This window comes from Macrobrachium nipponense, chromosome 26 (genome assembly GCF_015104395.2).
Source record: "Macrobrachium nipponense isolate FS-2020 chromosome 26, ASM1510439v2, whole genome shotgun sequence".
NCBI classification, from domain to species: Eukaryota; Metazoa; Arthropoda; class Malacostraca; order Decapoda; family Palaemonidae; genus Macrobrachium; species Macrobrachium nipponense.
In genome coordinates this window covers 63,412,777-63,430,276 of record NC_087215.1, presented here as the reverse complement: position 1 = coordinate 63,430,276, position 17,500 = coordinate 63,412,777, and the positions used below count along the sequence as shown (strand labels likewise).

At 36.3% G+C, this 17,500-nt stretch overlaps 1 protein-coding gene across 3 annotated transcripts in view; it reads right to left on the bottom strand.

The window, feature by feature from the left end:
- The window catches only part of LOC135200337 (metabotropic glutamate receptor 8-like), an 809,057-nt gene that overhangs the window by 767,955 nt on the left and 23,602 nt on the right, over positions 1 to 17,500 (bottom strand). The gene's annotated exons all lie outside the window — the stretch shown is intronic.

Here is a 17,500-nt window from a genome sequence, read left to right as displayed (position 1 = left end):
GACGCCATTACAGCTGGCTTTGTTTGAAATGAAAATACAAGGAACAAGCCGGGTAATAGGGAAGCGCTGGAGAGGGAGAATGAGTGTGAAACCGCTTCTTGCTCAGAAAAAGTAAGTGCAGAGAGTGGTTGCTTGTTTGAGCGAAGTTTGAAGTGGTTCCTGGTTTAGACGGATGAAGTGTCGAGTATGTTTCCCTTTGGGGTAAGTGTGGTAAATTTCCGAATGAATTTCTTTGGAATAAATGTGATGTAGTTCTGTAGTAAGTGTGATAAGGTTCTTTGGAATAAATGTGATATACTATGAGATTCAGGGTCTCTGTAACACGGTTTTTTGGACTTTGCTCCTTGTCAAAGCGTCGGATGTAGCTGAAAGTTGACATATGTATATTTTATAACCACACACAAATTTTGTCAGCATTATCAATAACCTAAACCCGATAGTTTTAATTTTTATAGAGTAAAAAAGATCTAGCCGACGCCATGGCCAATGATTACGAGCCAAGAGTCGAAAAACATTCATTATGTAAGCAAGGTAAACAAACACCTCTTGACTAAATGTTGCCCCGCCCATCCACCAGACAGAAATTCCATCGGCTCTGAAACCCAAAGACTTTATGAATGGCGGAACGATACATAGATGTGGGTGGGGTATCAGTGCTGGTGTAGTAATACTACTGTAGCAGTAGTGCCGCAACAGTATAGCAGTAATATACATGAATTAAACATTTAGGCCAACTGCTGGGATCCTTGAGGATCATTTAGCACTTCTTAAAACTACTCGAGAAATTAGTTTTTATAGCCAGAAGTTAAATTTTCTAATCCAATAATGCCCATGGTAGCCTTCAGTGTTATCCTGAATTATAACGAGGCGAAAGTGGGTGGAGCCTCACGAAGTCACCATTCTGACGATAATTATTGGTGAAGGTTTAAAGCCAATATACGGTACCGGCTATTTTTTTTCAGTAAATAGGTAGATAGCCAATAAATAAAAATTGCTTGACATTGGATATAGCAGTTATCAAATCAAGCTTGTCTACTATGTTTTTGATAATTACCAACTATTCCCTACATCTTGTCAATCTGATTGAGACCTATAAAGTAGACTGTAATTTCTTTGAAAACTTATTTTGGGAGTTAGACTAATAATCGAAGTGTTTTTGTATTTATTAACATATTTTGTTGGTTTGTTCATTATGACAATTATCAGTGGAGAGGTTCCAGAGTTCATAAAGGTGTACTGCTTTGCTTGTATTTAGATTTGTATGTCATTGTTGCCAAAGGTTTAGCCTTCGTTACGTATAGCCAATCATCCATCGAGAAAGAGGGAAGAAATGCTGTCATAAGTTACATAACGAGTGCGTTCGAAACCTTTTCTCTGAGTAAGTTGGCCCGTCTTCAAAAAAGGTCACTTTTACATTATAAGTACCAAATTTATTCAACCTACGTAGTGCAGAATACACTCAAAATTTATGTGTTGATATAATATGTATTCTGAATAAGCGTTATAGTTATGAAATGCATAGATAAAAAGTTATTGCGAAAAAACCGTGTTACAGAGGCCCTGAATCTCATAGTAGTTCTGTAATAAGTGTGATAAAGTTCTGAATTAATTACTTTGGAATAAGTGTGATATAGTGCTGTAATAAGTGTGATTAGGTTCCGAATGAATTTCTTTGGAATAAATGATATAATTCTGTAATAAGTGTGATAAAGTTCCGAATGAATTTCTTTGGAATAAATGTGATATAGTTCTGTAATAAGTGTGATAAAGTTCCGAATGAATTTCTTTGGAATAAATGTGATCTCGTTCTGTAATAAGTGTGAATGCTTTTCTTTGGAATAAGTGCGATGAAGTTTTGAATTATTTTTTAGTAAGTGTGATAAAGATCAATTTTTTTTTCTTTGGAATAAGTGTGGTAAAGTTTTGAATATTTTTTTTTTTTTGTGGGGGGGGGGATAAGTGTGAAAACGCGCTGAATGTTTTTCTTTGGAGTAAGTATGATAAAATTCTGGATTTTTTGGGAGGATAACTGTGAAAAGTTCTGAATGTTTTTCTTTGGAATAAGTGTGAAAATATCTGAATGTTTTGCTTTGGAAAAAGTGTGAAAATTTCTGAATGTTTTTCTTTGGAAAAGGTGTAATAATAGTTCTGTAATAAGTTTGATAAAGTTTTGAATGTATTTCTTTGGAAAAAGTGTAATAATAGTTCTGCAATAAGTTTGATAAAATTCTGGAAGTGTGGAGGAACAAAATGGCTGTTTAGAATGAAGAGTGAACTGCTTCCAGGTTTAGACATAAAGTGTGAAGTAATTATAGCTGCTTCCTTTAATTAAGTGTGGAGAATTTTCTCGTCTTCCTGTTTAGAATGAAGTTTAAGAGAACGTTAAATTTATAATTAATTATGCAATTGATGTTGCTGTAAAATTTAGCAGTAAAATTACTTTGAGTAACAGTCTATATCTTCTTCTATAGAATGATGTATGAAACAACAGATAGTGAAAAATGATGAACATGATACTACAAAGGGGAAATCATGAAGGGAGTTAGAGTACGTGAAAGTACAAAGCAATTAAAAACATTATTATCATTAGCGAAAGATCACTTCGCTCCATTCTCTATTTGAACCCTTTTGAATAAAATATTACTGCTTGAAATAATGGGTTGTTCTACCAGTCTGGGAGCTAATAATGACATTATTCGGGGAAGCAATTAAACAGTGTTGGCATGACGTGAAATATGCCAGTTAATTACCTCTCTCTCTCTCTCTCTCTCTCTCTCTCTCTCTCTCTCTCTCTCTCTCTCTCTCTCTCTCTCTCTCTCTCTTAAGAGGAAGCGAATTAACAGCCATGAGTAGAAGTTAATCTTTTTCATTATTGTTCTGGTATTTTCTTTTGCTATATTTTTAATTAACTTGCCTTTTTTCCTCATTAATTGTAACGGAAAATTTTTTTAAAATAAGCAGCTACTTAAAAATTGAAAACCTCTGTTCCTATTTTTTTTTTTGTGGCTCTCCTTCGCCTGATTATTTTCGGCACATAAATTTTCCTCCCTCTTTCTCTCATTTCCAGAATTTAACAAGAGCCATATAAACTAGAACTGGAAAGACTTAACATCCCCTGGAAAACCAAATGCATTTTGCGATCATCTTTCTCTTATTCCCCTCTGACATTTTCATATAATCTCCCTCTTTCTTTGAATTCCAAAACTGTACCAAGGAAAAGGAAAATACACAGGACTGGAAAACGTCAATAAACACATATTTTGTGATTCTCTTTTCCTCATGTCCCATTTCGCGTTTTCGTTGTCATTCATTCCTTTTTTATCGCCAGGGTTTGAAAACGGTGACTATAACAACCTCTTTCTCAGATTCTAAGAGCTTTAAAAAATTGCGTATACATTCCATATAATCCAGAATCATGTTGCGGTTCTCTTTCTGTCATCATCTTTCCCACATTTCAATTTTCCTCCACATCAAACTTCCGTCCTTTCCGACTTTCCGCCGCTTCCTCCTCCTCCTCCTCGCATCCCATTCCTCGTTCCAGACGTCCTGGAACGAAGCGCTAAAGCCGTAATGGAGAGGCTTCCAGCGTCGTCCACGAACTCCAGTAATTACTTCTTTGTATGTGGGCGCCATTTCTGAAGCACCGAGATTCCTACAACTGGTCCTTTGGTTTTGGGGCTTTCCAGTTCAATAAGTCTTTCTCCCCCGTAAGAGGGATATTGCCGTCGGTGCACCTCATGCGATGCACTGTAGGCCTTACTCAACGTTCCTTGCAGCGTCCATTCGGCTCCCAGCTGCAACCCCTCTTTTTCCTTTTACAGTACCGCCGTTCATATTCTCTATCATCCATCTTGCTTTCCAGCGTCTCATGACAATATTGTTTCATAGTGAAGCTACGAGGTTTTCCTCCTGTTATACCTTTAAAACCTTTTACTTTCAGTTTCCCTTTGAGTACTGAAAGACCTCATAGGTCCCAGCGCTTGGCCTGTGGCCTAAATCTTATATTTCATTCTATTCCAGTTATTTTCCTTCCTTGCTGTTAACTTTTTTCTTGTATTTGATTTAGTTTTTTTTATGTAAACACGATTGGATAAAATTTCCATTTTACGTGGGGGTTAATTTTTGCAATAACCTTGTGAAATTGTAATTTTATCAATTACGGTATATTGCCTCTACTAGTATGTGCCTCAAATTGTACTCTTAATAAAGCAAGGGTTTCTTTTTTCTGCAATAAATACAACTAGTTTTATTCGCGGACTTTAAAATTAAAGGAATTCATACTTTGGCCTGTGACTGAACAAAGCTATTTACGAAATGGGACTGATGTATATCTTTAAAGATATTCTCGTAAAACACCGTTGCAAATCCCGAACATCTCCCAACTTCAAAGGTTTCAGATCCATTTGAAGTTTTCGGCAAAACTGACAAAAGGAGAGAACAAACCAGAGTTATATTAGACGACCATCAGAAAAGCAATTAACATTTCACAGTCAGACTTCGATTCAAGTACGCGGACGAGGTTTGCTTTGTAAAATGGATAATGATTAGCTGATTATATATAACTGTTTTTAGGTAATGACGTATTACTACTTCCTGTCCGTCAGGAAAGAGTCCTTTTTGTGTTTAAGGATTTTTTGGTTCTCTGTGAAAGCGCAAGGGGCCTCTACTGTTATCGAATGATTTCCAGGGCTTTTTTTTTTATGGCCATGGGAAGACTCAAAATGGAATGAATATTTCAGCGCCCTTTCTATTGACAGAGTTCGCATAAACTAGACCCGCTTACTATTGAGCCTCGGTAGCTCACAACTCACCTATACAACATTGCAGTTTTTTTTTTTTTTTTTTATGGCGGATATGGGCCCCAGGGAAAAGAACCTTTTACCGAAATGACTTTGGTAAGTGGACTCGCCAGATTTGCTATGGGAGGCGAGACTCGTGGTCGAAGATCATACGTCAGTGTTTAGTGAATTCTTTTTGCCTATCGGCGTTTTGGAAGGAAAAGGGGTTGTTTGGTTTTGCTAGGAAGAGGTGGAAAGGGAGAAGGAGAGGTGGGTGGGATGGTGAGTGACGATGAGGAGAGGTGAAGCTTTACCAGTAAAGCAGAGAACAATGTAAACTCTGATACTCTTGGTCAGGAAGGCTAAGTAGAAACCCTAACTAGCATGTTGGTAGTTCATTTGAATTTTATATCATCTTTCTATTACAGTACCATTCATATATTTATATATGTATGTATGTATGAGTATGTATGTATAGTTGACAATATATCTTAATGTAAATCGCAACTATTTCTCTCTCTCTCTCTCTCTCTCTCTCCTCTCTCTCTCTCTCTCTGTTGATCTATCAGTGTTTGTTATTCCCGGTCAAAGTTCCCCTTTTATCTTGAATGCTTGTAAAGACAACTTCCGTATTTTCTATCCCGATATATATGATAAAATATATATACAAAGTATATATATATATATATATATATATATATATATATTATATATCTATATATATAACACGAAAGGAGCTACATTATTTACCTATCAATTATCATCTACATTTCATCGCAGTATTTCATGTTCTTACCCGTTCCATTCCCGAAAACTCAACGGCCAATTTTCTCTCTCTCTCTCTCTCTCTCTCTCTCTCTCTCTCTCTCTCTCTCAGAGATTTATTCCTCTCTCTCTCTCAGAGATTTATTCCTCTCTCACTTTTAACAGCTCTCCAGTTAATGACCGAAGGGGGAAATGGAATTTACCGGATTTCAATTTGCCGTCTGCGTCTCTCTCTCTCTCTCTCTCTCTCTCACTCTCTCTCTCTCTCTCTCTCTCTCTCTCTCTCTCTCTCTCTCTCTCTCTGTACGTCCTTCGATCTCATTCGTAGTGACCCTCCAAAAGCCGGCCATTCTAGTCAGCGCACATCAATCGGATCGCGGGGATCGCCAAGCTATAGATTTGGTCTTCGACGCCACTCCTAGCCAGCCCCCTCCACTCCCCCCACCCACTGAGATCTAATGGGGGGTTGGGAGGAGGAGGAGGAGGAGGTATGGAGGGAGGTTAGGAGGATATCCAGCGGAACTCCACTTCCTACATATCATCGTCCTATCGCTGTGACTCCTCCATCGGTACCTCTTCGCTTGGTCCTAAACCCCCCCCCCCCCCTCTCTCTCTCTCTCTCTCTCTCTCTCTCTCTCTCTCTAATCTATGATGTTTCGATTGTTTTCAGGTAGTATACACTTTCTTCCTTCGCTTTTCTTTCCTTCCTTCTTTTCTTCGTCATTTTGTATCTCTTCTCTCTCTCTCTCTCTCTCTCTCTCTCTCTCTCTCTCTCTGTTCCCCTAATCTATGATGTTTCATTTGTTTTAGGTATATTACACTTTCTTCCTTCACTTTCTTCCTTCTTTTCTTCGTCATTTTGTATCTCTCTCTCTTCTCTCTCTCTCTCTCTCTCTCTCTCTCTGCTGTCTCTTCTCGCTCTGTCTGTCTGTCTGTCTGTCTGTCTGTCGTCTCTGTCTGTCTGTCGTCGGTCGTCTCTCTCTCTCTCTCTCTCTCTCCGCTATTACTTTCCTTCAGTATGTTGTTCTACGATTTTGATTTTCTAAATTCTTCGCCCTTTTCTTTTCACTCATATTCTCTTTTTTTTATATCTTATTCTCCTCCATTTTTCTCCGTATTCTCCAATACATGTTACTTCATCGCCTCTTATTCCTTCGCTTCGCCTTCGCCCTCTCTTTCTCATTCTATTTTTAGGCGCTATTTTATTGTGCCTCTCCGGTAGATAATTATCTGATTTCCATAATCTTGTCATATCTATTATTTTCTTGTAGATCCCATTAGGTCGTAACAGTGAATCAGTCAAGATTTTGTTGACTCATATAATCTATCCCCACTCGTCTCTCTCTCTCTCTCTCTCTCTCTCGTCTCTAGATATATATCTATATATATATATATAGATTTTATTTATATATATATATATATATATATATATATATGATATATATGTAATATGTATATGTATATATACTATATTATATTATATATATGTATATATACAATACATACATATGTATATATATATATATATTATATATATACTATAATATATATTCATTTATATTTATATAATACATATATGTGCGTATATATACACATAGATAGATTAAAAATAGAAAGATTACGTTATGTTTCATACATACGCACAAGCACGCATACACATATGTATATACATTTGTATATATACATACATTTGTGCGTATGAATAAAAACTGAACGTAATATTTACCTTTCCTACATTAGTCTCCCTTGCTTTTATAGTATGATTTAATTATAAGGCCGAACTGAAGAAAAGACGAAAATCAAATTACGCATAAAGTTGGGAAAGCCGATTAAAAAAAAAAGAATATAAAAATATTGAATAAAAGCCGACGCCAAAGAAAAGTCTCGCAGAAGCAGAAGGAACTGAATCAACAAAGCCTTAAAATGGTTTATTGAAAGAAAAAGTGAGTAAAAGCAACATTGGTTTAGAAAGCCTGATTAAACCAGACCATGAGAAGTATTCTCGAATGAGAGCAGAGGAAATATTGATAAAATCCGAGTAAAAATAGTGATGAATACTTATGAAATCAGAATAAACGAAGAAACTATTTGCGAATTCAGAATAACCTTAAAGATAAATGCATGTAAAATATTTATGAATTCCGAATAATATCATAAATAAATACTTATAAAATAATTATGAATTCCGAATAAGCATGTAAATAAATGCTTAAAGAATATTTATGAATTCCGAATAATCTTATAAATATATATATGTAAGATATTTATGAACTCCGAATAACCATTTAAATAAATACCCATGAAGTAAGAATAAAAGAAGACAAAATATTTAAATCCGAATAAGCATTGCATATAACATACTTATAAAATTAGGAAAACACTGAAAAAATATTCATGAACTCAGAATAAAGATATAAGTAAATGCATATAAATACCGAATAAACGAAGAAGAAGAAAGTATTTATAAAATTCATAAATTCAGAATTAACTTAGCTGGGCAAATATTTACGAAACCAGAATAATCATATAAACACAGAAAAAAGTCAGAACGAACGAGGAGAGAATGTTTATACAATCGAAACATAGAATAAAAGACTTATAAAAAAAGGGATGAATGGAGGAGAAAAAGCTGAATGAAAAACGAGAAGGGTATATGGCACAGGTCCTAAAAGGAGAACTGTGTTAACAAAAGTGTGGTGGACAGCTGAACCACCTCTCCATCTCTGCCCGGAACCTTCGCTGACCACAAAAATAAGCAAATATACAGAAAAATGATAAATGTATGAGAAGAGATGATGTTAATAACAATACTCTAATATAAACGTAATAGTGGATTTACTAAGAAACAAATTGGCAGAAACAAGAAAGAAAATACAAGAAATAGTCGACAGCACTTTCGTATAAATTCGATGACTTAAACCACAGATACACGACTGTACAAATTCTAAAATTAACAGCAAAACAGAATGACGAGATTAAGAAAAAATTCTAAAACAGCAATAAGATTGCTTGAAGAAGTGAAAAAATCATCCAAAAGTGAAAGAGAGCAAAATGTAAGATAGAGAAAATACAAGAGATAAAGAAAAAATTCAAAAATAGTAATGGGACTGCTTGAAGAAGAGAAAAAAACATAAAAAAGTGAGAGGAAAATGTAAGATAGAGAAAATACAATAAAAAATAGTCGCGTATAAATCCGATGACTCAAATCACTGTCGTACGACTGTGAAATTTCTAAAAATGATAATAAACTAAAATGACGAACTAAATAAAGAAAAAAATACTGGACCAACAACACAATAAGTTGAACAAACAAACATCTTAAATTTAGTGAAAAAAGAGGAAAGCAAACGCGAAATGGAATTTTTGGGACGGGCGCGCAAAATGCCAGGCCGGAGAAGAAAGGAAAAATAAGATTTCCAGATGCGTTAAAACGATTCGTCGGAGTCTGTGAGATCAGCTGACGTGATGCTCGTCTTTGAGAGATCAGAGGCATCAGGCGTCGTTTTCATCTCGACGGAAACAACGCAGTCATTAAAGCCGGAACGAGAGAGAGAGAGAGAGAGAGAGAGAGAGAGAGAGAGAGAGAGAGAGAGAGAGAGAGAGAGGACGTATTAGGTAGAGTGGAGATGAGTGGTATGGGAAATCTGAATGAGAAGCGTAAATGTCCTCGTTATTATTTCTTGTTTTTATTTCATCTTCGTTCTATTTACTCTCTAAGAATATATGTTTATTTATAATATTATGTAAATATGTATCTATATATATATATAATATATATATATATATATATATATATATATATATATATATATATATAATGTGTATATTATGCACGACCCATTGAGAGCGATAATTTGTGTTGGCTCCAGATGACGTTTCCCCCCCCCCCCCCACCCCCCCCTCCTACCCCCCCACACTCAGGCCTCGCATAAAAGGGGCAGATTTACGTTCGATATAGGTGAGAGTTACCTATGAAGTCTATTGGCTATTTCTTACAGTTCCATATTTCGAATATATATATATATATATATATATATATATATATATATATATATTATATATATATATATATATATATGTATATATGTGTGTATGTATATATATATATATATATATATATATATATATATATATATATATATATATATATCTATATATTAATAAAGATTAGATGTAATGTCAGATATACATAATTTTATATGCAGTGCCAAATAAATTATATCTTTTCAATATAATCTAGGACTAGCTTACATTCATATTGAATGTCAATTGATTATCACTTTTATATTTAACATCAATCTAACTTTCATTGCATATATTTATTGTCAGATCAACGCCGATTTGAAATTGAATGAGGATTAACGTCAATGTTACATATAATGTCAGTTGAACGACAGTTCTATATTGAATGTTGGATCAACGTGGGTACAAATCCAAGGCTTGATCATCCAGGCATCTACCGTACTAGTTGGGCAAAAAAGGGTTGATACCCAACCCAGCCACAGTGGAAATGGAATGTTTATAATTGGCTGGAATCTTTATTGGAGCCAGAGGCTGGTGGGGGGGGGGGGGAGTTGGGGGGGGGGGGGGGGGGGGGGGGGAGGTTACTATAACGATTTTGGGTAAGCCGCTATTTTATGGTAATTCCCATCCGCATGTTTATGCGCTATATCTTTAAACGGGCGTTTTAAATCCACTGGCAAATTGCCTGTAAACATTTGGCCCGAGTTACAAATGCTCCGCCCATAGTTTAAAGCGTTCGGGTCTACGGTATTTAATCCGTCCAAAGCTTCGTGACTATTTTTATGTAAACAAAGTAATAGTCATGAAGGGAATATTTCATCTTTATTGCAGACCTCGCTAATCTCGGACACATTATCCGGGCGGGGTTATGGATTTCTTCTTAATTTAAAAAAAGATTTTTCTCTGCCATAGAGATGTGAAAATAAATGAGGATGGATTTGACTCTGGGTGAAAGTATTGCCATTTTACCAAGGACCGAGAGTGTCTATTTAATGCAGCCATTCTGGAAGCTGTGATTGGCTTTCAACGCAAATTTTCAATTCGTCTGTTTATGCACTCTGCATCTGAGGCTTTAATAGACGATTGGCAGGCAGCCACAATACGTACTTTAAGGAACTCCAGTCCTTTAACAACTCTCATAGGAAGGACGGATCATTTTTTTTTAATGTGATATCGCGTCCAAGTCACTCACTTTAGAACCGAAGACGAGATCATTTTAGGACCGAAGCTAAGTCCTATTTAGAACCGAAGCCGAAATCAATTTAGAACCGAAGCTAAGTTCAATTTAGAACCGAAGCCGAGATCAATTTAGAACCGAAGCTAAATTCAATTTAGAACAGAAGCCGAGATCAATTTAGAACCAAAGCTAAGTTCAATTTAGAACCGAAGCCGAATTCAATTTAGAACTGAAGCCAAGAACAATTTAGAACCGAATCAAAGTTCAATTTAGAACCGAAGCCGAATTCAATTTGGAACCGAAGCCAAGATCAATTCAGACCGAAACTATGTTCAATTTAGAACCGAAGCCGAGATCAATTAAGAACCAAAGCTAAGTTCAATTTAGAACCGAAGCCTAGATCAACTTAGAACCGTAGCTGAGTTCAATTTAGAACCGATGCCGAACTCAATTTAAAACCGAAATTGAGATCAATTTAGAACCGACTAAGGAAAAACATTCGGCTAATTGATTCGGAGTTTGCCAGCTAGATGCCCGAAGGACTCGAGAGAAGGGAAGCCGTTTGACGCCCCCTATGGCATTTACGTGTCGAGTACCCTCTCTGTCTGTGGGTCGTCTTGGCGAGTCCTTTCAACCCTGGATGGCAGGAGGAGGCGAGGACCTCCTCATCCTTCAAAGGATCTCGGGGAGGATGTTGATTTTAATTTAATGGTGCTCTCGACTTTATTAAAGAAGTTTGCCTTCTTCATCAAACCCAGACACAAGTTTTAATTAGAGTTTCTCCTGATACCACAATTTTGACCTCTTTTTTTAGCAAGTCACGTTAAATGCTGTTGTTTATTAAATGTATGTAACTGTTTTTGAATTCCAATTTTCGACATTGAGAAATTACAGTGACTGAATATTTTTACAGTTTTATTTTTATCATACGAACAAAGTTAGCATTAACTTCCGTCCCCATTTCACTTCTTGATGGACAGCACTTATTACGAGTCAATAATTGAAAATGATGGTCCCACAGGAAATTTGGATCTTTTATTTTGGGTAATTGACACCAGTTCTTGTGACACGTTCCCAACACCACTTCCCTAAAAATCACTGATTTCGAGCGAGACAAATTTGACTTCCCTTCTTGTGAATGATAACGGGTCACTGAGCTGATTGAGAGCTCTCTTACGGCTGGCCCGAAGGATTAGACTTTTTTTTCTATTACGTGGCTAGGAACCAATTGGTTTCTTAGCAACGGGACCTACAGCTTAATGTGGGATCCGAACCACATAACGTCGAGAAATTAATTTCTGTTCACCCTAAATAAATCCTCTGATTCCTCACTGGCTGTCGTGGGAAGCGAACTCATCTGCCTGTGAGATATATATATATATATATATATATATATATATATATATATATATATTATATATATATATACATATATAATATATATATATATGTATATATATTATATAATAATAATTATATATATATATATATATAATATTATATACACCACACACACACACACACATATGATATATATATTATATATAATATATATATATATATATATTCTATATAATATATATATATATATATATATATATATTATATATATGTGTGTGTGTCTGTATGTATTTCATGTTTGTATTTGTATAGAACACTGAGGACCTTATTTTTCATTAACAATAAACCTTCACTGACATCAGTCTAACCTTGATTACCAGTTATCAATAGATCGTCAGCGAGGCCACCCTTTCACCTATCGTCCCGGACCAAAATCTCCCTAAACATTCGTAAAGCAAGCGACCCAATTCCTGCGACCCTTTCGGCGATGTGTTGCCGCATAATTATACAGAATCACGGTCGGTTTGCCACCTCCCTCCAGCCCCCCTCCCCCACCCTTCTCCCGCCCTCTCCCCCACCCCAACCCCAACCCTGACCCGGGCCAATGAATGGCAATATTGAGATTTTCAAATGATCGGTGTTTGTGGCGGAATATTCATCGGCACGCCATTCGCCGTATTAGGCCTGGTTTGTGGTCAGCCTGCTACGACCGTCTTCCTTAATTAAACTCGAAATGGCCCCATTCCACTCTCCCTCCCCCCCTCCCTACACCCCCCCCCCTTCTCCCTCCCCCCCACACACACACACACACACACACACACACACACACCATCATCATCACTACTTTTCCCTTACCCCAAGCATTCCCTGTTTATTAAATTTATTATTTTTGAAGTCCTTATCCCTGTATTTTTCTCATTTTTACTAGTGGTAGGTCCTTTTTTATTATTCCTTTCAAACTCGTCACAATTTAGTTTCTTGTTACAGTCTTTGATGGTGATATATATTGCAAAAGGAAATCACTTACTTTTTAGTACAGGCAATTATGTATAGTACTTTAAAAGCGTCCATTTTATTTCTTGCAATAAACACATGAATATGTTGAAAGGTTTACATGTCTGTCTTTCAAGTAATGTCTGAATATATATTGAAGGACAGGGTAGGTACTTCCTTGTAATAATATCTAAGAATTTCATTGTTTTTCCTTCTCGATATGTTGAAGGAACTTGCATTTTGTTCCTAGGGTAATTTCTCAATATTTTTATGACTTGTATTTCTAATTTTCAGTAATAAGTGATTCATCTGGAGACTCCTTCACATCTTACCTTCAGTAATATCTGGATAAGATAGAGGTCTTTCCTTTTTTTTTTTTCTAGGTAATATCCAAATACGTTGAAGAGCTACTCCTTTCCTTCAAATAATATCTTAATAGGTTTAAGGGCCTTTTTCTTTCAAGTAATAAGAAGATAAGTCGGGGAATGTCTTACCCTACCGTAACATGGAAAAGTTGAAAAGCTTCTTTCCTTTAAATAAAATCTGCATAAATTGAAGACATTTTCTTCAAGTAATGTCTACGTTGAATATTCTCCCTCATATCCGGTTAAGCGCAGGAGGCCTGCATTTATTTCTTTCAGTAACATCTAAATGAAGTGAATAGCTTCTTCCCTCAAAGTAATATCTGAATAAGTTCATGAAACGTTTTACTTCAAGTAATATCTGATTAAGCTGAAGGGCCCAACTGCCACTTTCCCTTATAAACTCTCAGTAAGTTTAGGAGTCGTGCAATTCTTTTCTTCAGTAAAGTATGGAAGTATTGCAGAGATTTCTTCCAGCAAGTAATATTTGAATAACTTGAAGATCTTCTTTCATCCATGTCATATATGAATAAGATGAAGAGCTTTTCATCACATGATATCTGAATGCGTTTTTGGAGTTTTGTATTTCTCTCCCTCTGCAATATCTAAACAGGTAGAAGAATCTTTAATTCAGTAATATCTGAACAAGTTGTAAACCCTCGCAAGACTTCTTTTAAGTAAACTCTATAAATAAGTTGAAGACGTACTTTCCCTCAGGTCTTTCCTTCAAGCAGTATCTTAATAACTTCCCAGCACTTCTTTCACTCTAAGTGACATCCGAACAAGCTATAAAGAGCCTTACGTTTCCTCCAAGTGATATTCGGAATAATTTAAATGGCTTCCCATTACTTCCCCCACCAGCTTCAGCAACTGAATAAGGGAGCAGTGGCTGGATCCACCGCAGGTCCGCGATATCAAAAAGAGCTTTGTCCATGGACGACAACACCGTGATATGCGTCTGTGACCTTTTCCTTAAGCCTCAGGAGGGACCCGCATCAATACGCTGTCCCGCCCGCCGAGGCCCTCAACAAATTACCAGACGTGACTCTGCATAAGGTATTGGACGGCATTCCTTTCCAAAATACGTCCGGCGGACACTGTAGATTGCTGGAAGAGGGTTGGAGGATGGGGTTGGGGGTTGTCCATACATGGCTGTTCATGATCTCAGGAACGCTGGTGGTACTGGGTGTTATTGCTTTTTTCTGATGCTGGCCGTATATGTTGCTCGTTCTTTTACTTCTCTCTCGATCACTGATCATAAGTAGTATTTGTGCCTTCAGTAACCTCTGGTCATCTTTGTTCTTGCTCTCTCTGACACTAGTCGTACCTGGTGGTCCTGCTTTCACTAATCCTGGTCATACCTAGTGTTTGTAACTTCAGTAACCTCTGGTCGTAAGTGTTCCATGCTTTCTCTGATACTGGTCATACCTGGTGTTCGTGCTTTCACAAATCCTGGTCATACCTGGCATTCATTCTCTCTCTAGCACTGATCCTACCTGGTGTTTGTGCTTTCAATGATTTTAGGTCATACCTGGTGTTCATGCGTTCTTTAATACTCTCATTAACCTGGAGTCATCATACCTGGTGTTCGTGCATTTTTTATCACTGGTTTTACCTGGTGCTCTGTCTTTCAATTACCTGTCATATTGGTACGGTATTTTGTAACAGGTTGGACTTACTGATTTTATTCGTCGGCTGATACATGCGAGAAGTCAATATGTATTTTAACAGATATGAAACACAGATGATTTGTGTATTAATAATGGAAAGAAGTCAATTTGCAAAATATCCATTTCCAAATGTTAACGATTAGGAAGACTCAGTTGAACCTTCGAAGAGGTACGAACTAGATCATTTAACTTTTATTAATTCCTGGTAAAGACAACGAATCTTTTTCCTTCGCTAATCCTGTTTTGCTTGGGTGTTCAAACCTTTATTTAATCTTGGGAGACGATAAGACGATAAGGAGTCTTTTTTTTCAAAAGCTAATCCTCATTTGCTCGGGTACACTTATTCAAATGTATTTCCAAACTTCTTTTAAATGCGTGCATTGTTAGTTATCTAGCTGGAGTCTGTGATTATTGAAGCTGTAAATAGGTTTATAGTGTCGTCCAATCACAGGCAAGCAATAACCGAAATGGGCTGTAAACGTTGGGTTTATCATTTATATACTGCAGATGCAAAACTCCGCAATGGTCTTGCCTTCCAGAAGTCTTAGGAAGTCTTCTTGTAAGAGAAACTAAATGCTTTGGAATCTGCTTTGCTTATTTATATATTATTTAGATTTACTTCACTTCATTGTGTTCCAGATATGTTTTTGCTTTATCATGATTTAATAAGACAATAATATTTCGAAATCATTCATATTCATTCGTAAGTTTTCTGTTAATTAAAATCATATGATTTCTTTAGTTTCTTCACCTTTCATTAACATGTATATATGTATATATATATATATATATATATATATATATATATATATATATATATATATATATATATATATTACATACATTACGTACATATATAAAATAGTGTGTTTTGTACATAGTCACTAATTTGACATTTAGCATCTACGCGTGGTTTTTTTAATATTCAGGTAAAGTGGTATCTGTTCAAAGTTTGTATATAAAAACACTTCACTTCCCTGGAGACGTTTTTCCTTCATTTAATATTGTTTAGGCCTATGGTACACCAATGGTAAATAAAGCTACCATTACTATAGGGAGAACATCTCCCTACAGTACGATAAGCCTAAAAAAAAATTTTTTTTTGTATGTATTATAGTAAGTTTAATGAGATTAATATCTCTTCAACAAAGCATAATTCGTCTGGAAAGACGAATTATGCTTTGCAGTACGGTAGTGATGGTGTGGAGTGCTTTAGACCTATTAAAAGACTTTTTAATGCATGCAGTGTGCCACTTTGAAAGACGAGAATATTGGATATTACGGTGCAGCGCTCATAAAAACAAAATAGCTTGAATAACCTCGTCCAGTAGGCATAGAAAGACAATATTAACATTAATATTATAGTAATTTAATCCTAGAAAGAAAGAAACGGGATTGTCCTTAAAACTGCCTTACGGTAGGCCTAGAGAGAAGAGGGCATCTCTCACATTGCAGTACGTTAGTCCTAGAGAAGATAAAAATCTCTCTCTCTCTCTCTCTCTCTCTCTCTCTCTCATACACACACACTGCTGCACGTTAGCCCTAGGGAAGAGAAAAGAACCCTCTCTCTCTCTCTCTCTCTCTCTCTCTCTCTCTCTCTCTTCTCTCTCTCTCTCCGTGCAGTGCAGCAGAGTCCTAAATAAGGTGGCACTGCATATAAAAGATTCGCAGGCGCTGTCGTAAATATAATCGAAAGCAATAAACACTAAAGCAGAGGGTCGTATATCTCACTAAAAATAGTGTGTATTGTGCTTCCTCCCCGAAACAGCTCTCGGACATTGTACGCCCGAGGCGAGATGCTGCAAGTGTTTTATGGGGATCAAATCGAGCATTGTCTCTCTCTCTCTCTCTCTCTCTCTCTCTCTCTCTCTCTCTCTCTCTCTTTCTGAATTATTGCCAATTGCATCCGACCGCTAATGACTATTTGAATTTATATGCATAACGTTTTGGGATGCGGTTGCAAGCCGCCGCCGCCCCCAATCGCTTCAGAGGTTCACGGAAGACTGTGTGCTTACAGCAATGTATTGTAACTTAAACAAATAAAGACTGTAAGGATAAATGTGGTTTGATTTTTTTTTTTTTTTTTTTTTTTTTTGCTTTTTTGAACGAATATAGAGATGTGAAAATAAAAATATTTCGAGATCAAAATACATCTTCTTTTAGTCGATTTTAAGCCAAGGTAATTTTAAGCCATATCAGGTCAGGTGAATTTTAGTCATTTGAGGTCAGGGTCATTTAAGGTCAGGGTAATTTGAAGTCATTTTAGGTCAGGTGAATTTTGAGTCATTTTAAGTCAGGTGAATTTTGAGTCATTTGAGGTCAGGGTAATTTGAAGTCATTTGAGGTCAGTAATTTGAAGTCATTTGAGGTCAGGGTAATTTGAAGTCATTT